This window comes from Manacus candei, unplaced genomic scaffold, assembly GCF_025592945.1.
Source record: "Manacus candei isolate 608988 ecotype Guabito, Panama unplaced genomic scaffold, ASM2559294v1 h1tg000257l, whole genome shotgun sequence".
In the NCBI taxonomy this organism is placed as follows: domain Eukaryota; kingdom Metazoa; phylum Chordata; class Aves; order Passeriformes; family Pipridae; genus Manacus; species Manacus candei.
In genome coordinates, this window is record NW_026138305.1 from 34,323 (window position 1) to 47,891 (window position 13,569).

Sequence of the window (13,569 nt, forward strand, 5' to 3'; positions counted from 1 at the left end):
ATGAAGGAGTTTGTCCAGTCTATCTCACATTTTGTGAACATGCACAGTCTGCCTGACCCGTGACCAAGTAAACCACAGGATGTGGATGTGTCTGGGTGGGACAAGGTGGAGGTTTCAGCAGTTCTCACCGTCCTCAAGCCCATAAACACCTCTGATGTAAATGGATTCAGTCTGGTCAAGACACGACCTGGAAACTTCTCCCAGCACCCTGTTGCATTCCATGTATTGTCCCTGTGGCTGAATAGCAGAGCAGTCTGGGAGCAGATATTCTGGTCTTTGGTACATGAGGAGGGAAAGTGTCACATCAATAACTTAGCAAAGCTCCTGGAACTGTGCTAGAGCTCAACCTGGCCCTTGACTAGTCAGGGGAGCTAAAAAATAGCATGAACTCTTCCAGGAATTACAACTTTTAAAGGCTGAGTTCCACTTGATTTCCCTTAAAACATCTACTCCAACTCCTGAAGACATATGAGAAGGATCTTTCCAACCCAACAACATTATCCTGTTAAAAAAACCAACCAAGAAAAGACAATTAGCTTTTCTGTGGATAACTTGCCATTCTGTTCTGAATGACTCTCACTCAGCAAAGGCCTCTGGTTCTTGCTTAAATCCATCCCTGTTGACTTCAAGCACGTGCTTTAGGGCTGGGAAAAGTATCTGAGTTATTGGTGTGTCCATGAGATCCAAAATGGGAAAGTATCTGAGTTATTGGTGTGTCCATGAGATCCAGGATGGGAAAAGTATCTGAGTTATTTAGGTGTCCATGAGATCCAAGATGAGAAAAGTGTGTCCATGAGATCCAGGATCTAAAAGTGTCTGAGTTATTGGTGTGGCCATGAAATCCAGGATAGAAAAAGTATCTGAGTTATTTTGGTGTCCATGAGATCCAAGATGGGAAAAGTATCTGAGTTATTGGTGCAGCCATGAGATCCAAGATGGGAAAAGTGTTTCCATGAGATCTAGGATCTAAAAGTGTCTGAGTTATTGGTGTGACCATGAGATCCAGGATGGGAGATGTGTCTAAGTTATTGGTGTGGCCATGAAATACAGGATAGAAAAAGTATCTGATTTATTTTGGTGTCCATGAGATTCAAGATGGGAAAAGTGTCTGAGTTATTGGTGTGTCCATGAGATACAAAATGGGAAAGTATCTGAGTTATTGGTGTGTCCATGAGATCCAGGATGTAAAAGTATCTGAGTTATTGGTGTGGCTACGAGATCCAGGATGGGAGAATGGGAAAAGTATCTGAGTTATTGGTGTGGTCACAAGATCCAGGACGGGAGACGTGTCACGTTGCTGATCTGTGTGACTTGGCAGCCTCCTGCTCAACAGGAGCTGTGGGGCCTGCTGGGGTTTTCCACCACCCTTCAGATCCTTGGCTGTCACATTAATCCCCCTTTAAGCCCAGCCTCCCTTCCGCAGAGATTGACTCCTACATCTTTTTTTTTTTTTCCTCTCTAGGAGCAGCCAAGCAGCATCCTGAGCAGCTGAAAGCTATTCAGCTCCGGGCCCAGGCACACAGTGTGAGGGAAGCTCGTGGCCTTTCTTGGTGGTGATGGCCAAAAATGTGTGTAATGTGCTTAGTCTTCACCAGCCCACACAGAGAGAGACCCTGCTCCTCTCTTGAACTTGGGTGTAACATGTTCCCTCTGCCATCGGGCAGGCCAAGCTCTAGACTAATATTTTCTGTACAGTTAATTATGACAGGACAAGTGCTGTACCCCTGTGGAAATTTGCCCACTTGAAAAATTGCCTAAAAATATATCCTACAGTAAATGTTTCTCTGGGTGATTAAGTGTGCATGTGGACTGTGCTGCAGAGAGGGTTTCCCAAAAGCAAATGTCTCGCCTAAGTCTCTTGGCAAGGCCTCCTTGTTTTTTTAACAGTTTATCAGCTTGTGTGCTATTTACTAATGGCAGGGATTGCTCTGTCATTCCTTTTTAAACTAAAAGGTCTAAAAGCCTGTAAAGATGGGGGACCATAAAGGTAAAAAGGGGAGGATGAGATGAGGCAAAGAGTTTCGTTCTGGAGAACAAAAATGCTCCAGGGGTTAAGGGGCATTTTTTAAAACTGGGGCCAACTCCTTCTCTTGCCTCAGCCTTCATGCACTCTGTAGGTAGCTCATTGCTGGACTGTGGTCACCTCTGTGCCAGGGGACCTGATGCACGGATCACAAGCAATGAGTGAATTTTGGAGCAAAGGCAATGTGAGATCATCTCAGGCTGTCACCACCAAGCAGAAGGTCAAACTATTGCACATGTATTGCCATGAATCATAGAATGGCCTGGGTTGGAAGAGACCTTAAATATCATCCAGTTCCAACCCCCTGCCATGGGCAGGGACACCTTCCACTAGCCCAGCTTGCTCCAAGCCCCATCCAACCTGGCCTTGGACACTTCCAGGGATCCAGGGGCAGCCACAGCTTCTCTGGGCAACCTGGGCCAGGGCCTCACCACCCTCACAGGGAGGAATTGCTTCCTAATATCCAATCCAACTCTGCCCTCTGTCAGTGTGAAGCCATTCCCCCTTGTCTTGTCACTCCAGGCCCTTGCAAATAGTCTCTCTCCATCTTTCTTGGAGCTCCTTCAGGTCTTGGAAGGTCACAATCAGGTCACCCCAAAGCTTCTCTTCTCCAGGCTGAACAATCCCAGCTCTCCCAGCCTTTCCTCCCAGCAGAGCTGCTCCAGCCCTGGGATCCTCTTGGTTCCTGCTCTGGACTCTCTCCAGCAGCTCCATGTCCTTGCTGTGCTGGGGATCCCAGGGCTGGAGGCAGTTCTGCAGGGGGGGTCCCATGAGAGGGGAGTAGAGAGGAACAACCCCCTCCTCACCTGCTGCCCACACGGCTTTTGGTGCAGCCCAGGACACGAGGGGTTTCTGGGTGCCAGTGCACACGGACAACTGTCCTGCTTTTAACTCAAGAAGAATCTTGCTCCCCAAGACAGTGTTGGGACCCCATTCCAGAGCAGATCTGGGAACAGAATCTGTCCTTTTGACAGCCTCGAGCTGTTGTATTAGTCCAATTGTTATGTTAACCTGCCCCTACAGAGATGGGAGGGGTCACACTCCCAGCTGGGGAGTGAGTGGGGTTCCACTGAACACATTTTCAGCTTCTAGAAAATGCTGCCTCGGGCTCTGGTGCACTTGATGTCTTGCAGATTTCTCTGAGAGAATATTGTGTAGCTGGCAAAAGAAAACACAGAGAAAGGAAGAAAGAAGCACTGATTTTTTTTGAGCCCTTTACTGTTTGCCTCTTCTCTTCCCAAACCACGGCAAAGATGTGACACAAGGACAGAACACCTCTTGGATCCACAGAGAAAATCTCAGCCTAGACCTTTGCTTTTCCTCTTCAGGCAGACTGGTGCAGTTTGAAGGGCACAAGACAAGCTGTGTGAACCCAGAGCACCCCCCTGCCAAAGCAGGTTCCTGTAAAAACCTCCTGGTGCGATCCGTCCCGGTGCTCCGAGCTGGATTCCTCTGAAGACCAGCAAGGACTATTGCACTGGCATCCTCTGAGACAAATTAACACAATTCCCCCCCTGTGCTCCCACAGTCACGATTCTGTGATCTGCCAGGGTTGCAGTGCAGTTAATCTCGGGAGCAGAGCTTTCCAAAGGTGCTAACTGGTGTTTCACGGTGCCCCTGGGGTGCTTCGCTTTCATACGGGGGCCTTGTTCGGAGAAATGCTGCGTGAGCATTTGCAGCAGCTACAAGGGCTGTTTGATCAGCCAGAATGGCTCCTCTGGGCAGTATTTGGGAAAAATAATATTTAAAAATTGCACTTTATAAAAATTCCGAGGACATATAGCCCGAGCTGTCGGGTGCCAGCATAATGCCCGTTTGAGAAACGTTCTTCTCCTCGCTCTAAGTTGTGACAGAACAACATAGAAATCAGAAGGAAACCAAACTGCACAGCTTTATACAGTGACACTTTTTAACAGGGTTTCCACAGTTTTCTCTGTATCACAGAACTAAAATTTTGAGGTGGGGGGGAGTTTCTTTTATTTTGTTGAACCCAGGGACACCTCTCACCAGAATTAAATTTATTAGGCTTTCATAAGCAGCTACTGCCAGGGGGAAATTGTGTACTCCTTCAGGGTATATCCATTTGGAGCTTTAGGAGAGGTTTCACGAGAAAGACCCTGTTTGTGTTCAACCCCCAAGCCTACCTCACACCTCAGGGCTGTCACCTCTCCCAGTGGATGCACAAATGGAATCCTACAGGAGTCTGTGTGGTTTAGATCATGTTCCATGGAGATTCAGAGGTCCACAGGGCAGGGAGAAAAGAGAAGGAGAAGTGTTGATGGCTCCTTACTCTATCCAGTGAGGTTCCTATAGATTTGGGGTTCTTTTCTCAAGTTTTAAAGGTCTACCTTTGGTGTCCTGGCTGTGCCCTAGTTTCTGTGATCTTTCCTCCTGACCTACAGCCCTTCTTTAGTTTCAGCTGAATAATCTATCCCTCATTTTCTGTCTGTTTACCTTTGATGTATCCTGTTAGGACTCCATCAGGGAGGTGTGGAGCCCTCCTGTGATATCCTAAATGGAAAAAGGTAGCAAAAACCTTTCAGTTTTTTAGCAAAAATTTTTTCTCATTCTGGAGCTGGAAGAACAGTGGGACAAGGATTTGAGCAAACAGACACTGCAAGCAGTGCTCTGCTGGGTTGATGGAAAATTTCATCCTAAATTGCAGAGCACTTGCTGAGGTGGCATTAGGGAAAAGAGGATTTTCTTATGAGAAATTATGAGAAATTTCTGTCGTCCAAAATTGCCAGTCACCTCAAGCACTGAGCTTCCTTTTGACTTTGCTGGCAGCAGGAAGCTTTCCCAGCCAAATGGATTTAGGTCCTTAAACTGCTGCTGCTCTTCCTTTGATGATCTGCTCCCTCACTTCAGTGGGCTCAGTGCCACTTGCAGTGCAGTTCCCTCTGGTCTGGGCTGTCCCTCTTGGGGCTTTGCAAAGGGCAGGGTTCCTTCTTAACCCCCAGGTCTCCTTAACTGGGTCTTATTTGGAGATTAAACCAGTTTTCCTGTTGAAATGCTCACCACTTTTCCCTTTTGCTTCACACTTGAAGCTCTGTGGTATTATTTCTTCTGTGGGTTTTTTTTTCCCTCTTTTTTTTTTTTTTTTAAATCTGCAATCAGGTCAGTGTCAGGACCCTGAATCACAGAATCCCAGAAGCACTGAGGTTGGAAAAGACCTCCCAGATCATCAAGTCCACCCTGCGCTCCATCCCCACCTTGTCCCCCAACCCAGAGCACTGAGTGCCACATCCAGTCCTTCCTTGGACACCTCCAGGGATGGGGACTCCACCATCTCCCTGGGCAGCCCCTGTCAATGCTTCCTGCTGCTTCTGACTGACTTCTTGGATGAACCCTGGTCATCTCCTCTGCCTGCAGGAGCCCCACTCTTGCTGCTCCCTGGCAGTCCTTCCTCCTCGTCCCCTCCTGATCTATCAAAACAGCTTTATTGCTGTTATGAAGCTGGAAAGAGAAAACTGGAACAGAACTCTGAACCCAATATGATCTTGAGATCACCTGGATTCAAGAATTCTCATATTATTTCAACAGGTCTCTCCCACAAAATGTTGGGTCTTTTACCATTAGTGCCTAAATGCATCTCAGGATTTGGGGAGAGAGGTTTTTGCTCCTTCATACAGGAGCTTTTTATTTTAAGACCTATAGGATTTCTGTCAGGATTAATCCATGGTGATTACCTCAGATCCCTGATCTTACAGCGTGTAGGCACAATTCCAGGGAATCAGTGATCACCAGTAGAGGACAACCATCTGTCACAAGTGTTGGACCAACCATGGGGTGGTTCCTGGTAGAGGTGACCCTCTGAGAATGTGACCTGAAAGCAACAAGGATGATAATTAAGCTTAATATCCTAATAAACCGAGCCTTGCTATGTCTTGAAGTCACTGTAAATTACAAACATCCCTGAAGGAGGAATAACCTGTTCTCCATTCAGATACAGATCTCCTGGAATGATCTGTAGGAAAGAGAAACAACAAAAAACCATTCTGGATAAAATATACGTTCGAGTATCTGAGGTGTCTCCATCCTCTGATCCCTAATAAAAGAAGAAATAAACCCTAACTAGTAAAAGCCACAAGACCCAAGATTCTCCTGGAAAGAGAAATATGGGACCACTTCTATCTGATATTTGTTACTCGGGGCTGAAAGTTGTTCAGGTGCCACAGTGAGATTTCTGAGGTACCTCTTCAGACACACGTGAGAGTAAGGTGTTCTAAATGTTTTCATTATCAGGAGATACATATATCTCAGAAGTAATTCTATTATCTAACAGAATCTGTATAAATATATTTATTATTACAGTGATATTTACCTAAAATCCCACAAGATCTCTTAAAATGTCTGGGTTTAGACATTCATTGTAGGGTTAACAGGAGGGACACTGTGGTGCATCAAGGTCTGTGCTGGTGGATCTCAAGGAATACAGAAACTTTTGTTTCTAAATTATATCTGATCCAAATCAACAATAGATTTGCTTGTTAACAACTTTTTTGAAGCCTAAACAAGATGAGTAGGGCAAGTATTTCAACCACTATCAAAATGAGCCTTTATTGGTAGTGATAACACACAAGAGATGATATTTATAAAATTTCCTGCCCTTCCCCCAAACCTGTAATGGAATTCCTCCAAGTCAAACTCATGTACTGAAACTCTCCATGCTGCCTTGGTGCAGTCCATGAGTTCATTCTCCAGAGATGTTTTCCCTGCATATCTTAGGAGAAGTTGATTCACTTTCACAAATGGACCCTAAAAATCTGCATGTGGGGAGAGCAGCAGTCCAAAGGACATCCCATTTTTTTGTGGCAAGGATATCTGTCCATGGCAAACAGCAATGCTTTGGCTATGATAATGTCACCTTGCAGTTTCACTTGGGATGCAGAAAAGCTCCAACGAGGTCTTTTGGCACCTAATCCCCGTTGAAACAATTTCGAGTCAGGCATGTAAATATTTTGAACGATCAGGGCCCAAATTTATGTTTGTTTGCAACTCTGATGTCTTCTCCATTTACACAAAACCTCTCAGCATAAAATTCAGTCTTTGCAAGTCAGTGGTGGCTGATAATGAATGGAACTAACGTAGTGAGGGTGAGAGGCACCTGAGTGAAGAGAACACAGTCATATGAAACCCACCTAATCATCAGCCTCACCTCTTGTCACCAGACAGAAACAGCTGCAAGCACAGAGATTTTTCACATTTGCCCATGAGATTTCCAAATGTATTAACGATTTCTAGATGGTAAGGAAGGCAGCAAACACAGGAATCTGCAAAAATATTTGTGTGTAGGATTTCCCTCTCCCGAATTCTTGTCCCAGCTGACTCTGCCAGGAAGGGGCCTAAAATGCCCAGATCTGGAGGGTTGATTTTAGCCCCTTCTGCCAGCCACACACCCATGGGTTTGACAACACTTGGAAAAGATGCTGCTTAAAACTGTCTGCAGCAAGATATTAAACAAATAACTCTGATAATGGGACTAACCTCGAAGACAGTGTATTTTTTGGTGACCAGAACACTTAGAATAATTTACTATTGTATGAAGTGATGCAGCTGGTAAAATATTCCCCTCTTCCACACGGAGAGAGAGATGGCTGCAGGAAGCAGTTCCAGAGAGCCATTTGCATTCCCCTGTGGCTTGTTTTGCTAAATCAGTTGCAGCAACAAAGGAGCTGCTCCAAATGGTGCATTTTTTCTGCCTTGGTTTATTTTGTACTTGTTCAATAAAAGAGAGATTCCAGAAAACACAGGGTTGTATAATTTTTAATAAGATTCCTTAAAAATAGCATGGCTGTGGTGAGAGGGATGACCAAAGGAAGTGATTTGTTTCCTGTGATCCTTCCCCCTCCTTTACCAGGGGACTTCACCAGAAAACATTCACTTTATTTAAAATTCATGGCAAACAGCGAGAGGGTAGCAGGGCTACCACAACTCTCATAAATTACACCCAAACCTGACCTTTCTGGAAGGGGAGACTGAGGGACTTTCAGAGTTTGGTGCTGATGCCTCTGACCACAGTGGGACACAAAATACACAGCGGGGACGTGCCCGGAGGAGGCCGAGGCTAAGCCAGGCCTATCTCCAAACCTCTGCAGAGGCTTAACCCGGGAAGGAAGCCCTTGCCCACAATGGTTCCTGCCTGTTCTAAAGGGGAACAGCATGTGCCTTAATGTGGTCATGGCTCCAGCTTCCACCAGCATCCCCCTACTCCATGGAAAACCAGGAGTGTCTCCTGCCCTGCCTTCCTCAGGTGGGTGATGGCAGAGCCCCCATCCTTCCCTCCTTGCCAAGGAAAGCAGGAAAGCTGCCCCTGGCAAGAGCAGAAAAGTTTCAAACCTGTATTCTGCCCCCTTTTTAATTCTTGTGTGACTGGTATTTCTCATGCAGGACTCCAGCAAACAGCAAAACACCTTCTTGCAGCCGTGCAGTTAAAGGGAAAAGCTGAGGAAGGTCCTGTGGAGCACAGCGATGAAATAATCAGCACAACAACCCATATTCCAACTGGAAGTAGTCAGTTTGGTGCAGTTCCTCCCCCTGAAAAGCTCACTCCTATATCCAGAAATGTTCACATTTTGCTCTAAAGAGACTTTTCAGCGGGCCATTTTTGCCAGAGAGCTTGGCCGGTTCCTCCGCGCTCGGTCCGTGTTAACAATAACAACAGCAACAAAACTTTACAAGATGTTCTTTCCTCTTTGTCTGGAAGGATTAACAGTTCAGCCAAGGTCTGACCGGCCCCTGGCTCCAGAGGAGAAGGGCTCCAAGGCACTCAGAGGGAGTAGTCACAGGGAGAGCTGTGCTACCAGAGGGGGCTTTGGGGATTGTTTTTTTCCTCTGTGCTCATTCCGAGTGACGCTCATCACTGCCCAGAGTCCAGGATTGGGCTCTTGTGCTGTTGGAGGAACTTGCTCTGAGGAGTCTTCTAGGAAAAGCAAAGTCTGGGAGTCAGATGGACATGCCAACATTTTCCCCCTGAATATCCACTTCTGTGCGTCTCGTCAGCGCCAAAGGAGCGAAATAGCAAAGCTTTGGAAAACTGTTTTCTCCCTTGGAACAGTCACAGAATCACAGGATCACAGAATCACAGAATCACAGAGTAGTTAGGGTTGGAAGGGACCTCTGGAGATCATCCAGTCCAACCCCTCTTTGTGTCCCATCTCCGAGCATTTGTGTTTAAGCTAAAAAGAAGGGCAGATGCCATTCAAACAGACTGAAACAAAAGCATAACTCCATCTAACTTATCTCTGGACTGTTTTAGCTCATCACTGGCAGGCACATCCCAAGAGTGGGGCAGAAAAGGACCCATTAGCTTGGAGCCATGAGGTCAGGAGGAGGTGATGCCGATGACAGGAGAGCTTCTTACTCAAACAGTGCAGTAAATGAGATTATTTTTTCCCCCTCTCCTTGTGCATGAGAAGGGAGAAGCTTCTCTTTTAAACATTTCATAGGCAGAATATAAACACACAACCTCAGGGCCATAGGTGCTGCAAACACTGTGCCTCTGCTTGTCTTTGCTCCCATGGGATGTTCCCACTGAAGATCCAAACCACGCACAGCAAACAGGGAAGTGGAGTCAAGCAGGTGAGCCTGTGGATCCAACTGCCCTTCCAAGGAATCCTGACTGAGCTGGCTCACGAGGAGTCAGGATTAGGCCCTCATTCTCCCTGCTTAACACGCTGGATTTTCACCTTCCATGCTCCTCCTGCAGTACAACCGCCTGCTAAATTTAGAAAGCCTTTTTTAGCAGTTGTTTTATGAACACACACACGCACACACACAATAATTACATTGTAAAAAAAAAGACAAAAAAAAAATTAAATAAAAAAGCAGGCTTTAGAAATGCCATTTGTGAGGCTTTCCAACTATGTACGACTGGCTCAGTCGCTGGCTCGCAGTTGCCATCTGAACATCTATTTTTCCAAGCATTTAAGAAAAGTGATGTGTACATTTTTCATGTGTAATTAGGCAGCGTAATGTGATCTCTTTCTGCAGTCAAGCTGCCATGTGCCGTAGCCTCACTGAATAGCTTCCAGATTTCAACCCAATCTCTTCTGTCTAGACTCTACGTTGCTATTTTTTTTCTTCTTTCTCTCTCTTTTTTTTTTTTTTCCCCTTGCCTAGCTTAAAGCAGACTCCAATATAAAATGCCAAAACCAGAAGGTTTTGTCCCTCTCTCTCATAAAGACGTGGGACAGATCTGGGAGGCCCCGCCGAGAGCTGAGTCCCAGACTTTTCATAAGACATGTGTCGTCTGAATCTGACATTAAAGATTGTGCAGGCATTTCAACAGGTCATGCACACACAGGGGGGGAAAAAATGCCCGAAAATATGGTTTTCATTAAGAAAGTGAGTATTTTTAGAGAGGTGTGGTTCAGTTCAGATGAAAAGGGAAGAAAGAAAAATGAAAGCGGCGCAAGAGATCCCCAACTGCAACATTATTTATATTGCTGTTGAAATGCAGTGTGTTCTCTTCATAAAGCTGCTTTTGGGAGAGAAATAATATAGACCCTGCCAGAACCAGGTGCATATCATGTAGATTGTTTATAATCCAAGTTAAAGGAGAGCAGATTTATACCAGAGAGAACTCTCCAAGGGGACTTTGGAGTTTAAGTGTACTGTCTTAATCTATACATTACCTCCTCAACAAAGCAGTTGTCTTGAACCAAAACATAAAATACACTCTCAACGAATTCACAGATAATTCCGGGGAATTTTATCTAGTGTGATATAGTTTTAGACTGCTTATTCTGTTCCCAGCTTTTTATTTGACTCTAAAGTTGTTTTATTTCTGCGTCAAGAAAATGAAAAAGATCAGAGGGGGCTTGTTTCCACAGAAAGATGCCTTTGTGCAATACAAGCAAAAAAAAAAAAATAAAAAAGCAAGGCTTTCCCTGGCTTGCATTTCCACCACCTTGTCCTGGGGATTCGCTGCAGTTTGCACACACTGCAATGGCTATTCCTACCCAAAGCAGAAAAGGCTCTTGTTTTAGTCCAGAAACAGAGTTGTGCAAACATTCCCTCACTTTTTTTTTTTTCATTCCTTTATTTTTTTAAATTTTATCTTTTCGTCTCTACCACCGTAACACCACATTTTGGGTTTTCCTTTTGCTCTCAAGAAAATGGCTGTTGTCCCATTGAGAACATGCCCTTCTGCCTGCTCTTTGTGTAAGTGGCAGATTGCTTGGAAAAACAGGAACGCTTTCACTCCTTTCTGAAGGGAAGCATGCAGTTCTTGCTAAAAATTCCCAGGCTTCTGCAGAACCAACTGTTCTTCGCATTAAAAAAACATCCACCTACTTGAGAAAACTTTTCAATACGTTGACCCAACTTTTCATCATTTTGTGAACTACAAAATGATGGAAATAGTTGAAAAAAACCGTGCAAATACTTTCTCACGCGTGTAAAAGGGAAATTAAACCAAAAAGATACCTGTCCAAAAGGTAGCTCTCTGTGAAATTCTAAATGATGACAGCAGACAGGGCAGTAATTTGATCACAGAATCATGGAGTGGTTTGGGTTGAAGGGGAATGTAAAGACCATCTTGTTGCAACTCCACTGCCATGGGCAGGGACACCTTCCACTAGACCAGGTTGCTCCAACCTGGCCTTGATGGCTGTGAAACGTTTGAAATTACATTTTAAGTAAAATTAATTTTTTTTTTCTCGTGTCTGGTATCTAAAACGATCACAGGAAGTGGTTTTCACCCTTCTGCTTCACAGAATCACAGAATCAATTAGGTTGTATAAGACCTCTGAGATCATCGATTCCAACCTAATGGTAAGGACTCATTTCACTAAAAAAGGGATTTTCCGAGTTCTAAATCATGTCAGAATTTTGACACAGGGGCTAGGGTGAGTGTTTGCAAACTTCACATCATCAATGACAGCTTTTTTACAGAGTGTCTATCCTAGGCTGCATTGATTTCCTAAATCTTTAAGCCAGATGGGACCAACTATGATAATTTATTCTGTTGAATGGTAGCAAAGACTGTAGGATTTCTTACAGTTGTTTCGTGTCTCTCTCTTTTTATCACCTTTTCTGGACATTCCTCTTAGTGTTTCCAAGAATGTGGAGGACCTTGTCCAAATCTTCGTTCTGCTCATGAGCATCACCAAATGTATTTGAGTCATATTTTGAAGGACGTGGAAGTGTTGGAGTGAGTCCAGAGGAGGAGGCCACAGTTGATAAGGAGAGTAGAGAATCTTCCCTATGAAGACAGGCTGAGAAAACTGGGATTGTTCAGCCTGGAGAAGGTTGTGTGGAGACCTCAGAGCACCTTCCAGTGTCTGAAGGGGCTACAAGGAAGCTGGAGAGGGACTGTTCATCAGGAACTGGAGTGACAGGACAAGTGGAAAAGAGTTGAGACTGAAAGAGGGGAAATTTGAGTTAGATAGATGGAAGAAATCTTTTACTGTGAGGGTGGGGAGGCCCTGGGACAGGTTGCCCAGAGAAGCTGTGGCTGCCCCTGGATCCCTGGAAGTGTCCAAGGCCAGGTTGGACGGGGCTTGGAGCAACCTGGGCTAGTGGAAGGTGTCCCTGCCCATGGCAGGGGGTGGAATTGGATGATCCTTAAGGTCCCTTCCCACCCAAACCATTCCATAATTCTGTGGTTCTACTTTGCTCTAACCCCCTGGTGTCAGAAGCAGATTTCAGGAGTGAGATGTGCTTTTGAATACTTTGCTTTATCCAACAAATAGTGCACGAGAGCCTGGTCCCCTTTTGACCTACAAGCATCTTTCCATGTTCTTCAGTTAGTTTGAGGGCTCAGATACAAAATTCCTTTGTGGGATAATCCAAAGTTTTCTGATGCTCTAAGTCAAAAAACAATGGGGTCCATCACGTCATTTTTTTCATGTGATAGAACAAATAGACTTCTCTTAATCCAGTCCAAATGGCTGCTCTGAATGAAACACACTCTTCATTTTTCATTATCTCTGCATATGACATCCGAAAGAAACGTGTGACAGGGAATCATGGAACCATCAAGGTTGGAAAAGACCTCCAAGATCATTGAGTCCAACCTGTGACCGGTCACCACCTTGTCAACTAAACCATAGCACTGAGTCCAGTTGATAAAATTGTTAGTGCTGGACTTGACTGAGGGTTGGGACACACGGGGAATGTACCACCAGCCAGGCAGCAACAGAGCATCAGCCATGGCATGTGTGTCCCCACACACAGGCAGATCACCTCCATCACCCCCCTTTCCAAATGCTGCCACCACATCTTTCACCATCTTCTGCTTTAGATGTGTTCCTTCAGCAGCTGAAAGCAGGGGGTGGGTCTCTCCCTTCACTGTGGCTCATCCAGAGGGTGATTCAGTGTCACATCCAGAGCTGAGTCACCTTCTGCAGCGGCCTCTCCCTTCCTCTGCAGGCAGCAGACACGAGCCTGTGCTGAGGCACCTGCCCAGCAAGCCAGCAGAGTGAGCTCTGACCTGCCTGCAGACCACAGGGATGGCATTTTTAGGGCACACATGTGACTTATTTGCACTTCTGCCACGAGGTAGGTGTGAAAACCAACGTGTGTTTGTGTGTCTGTGTGTG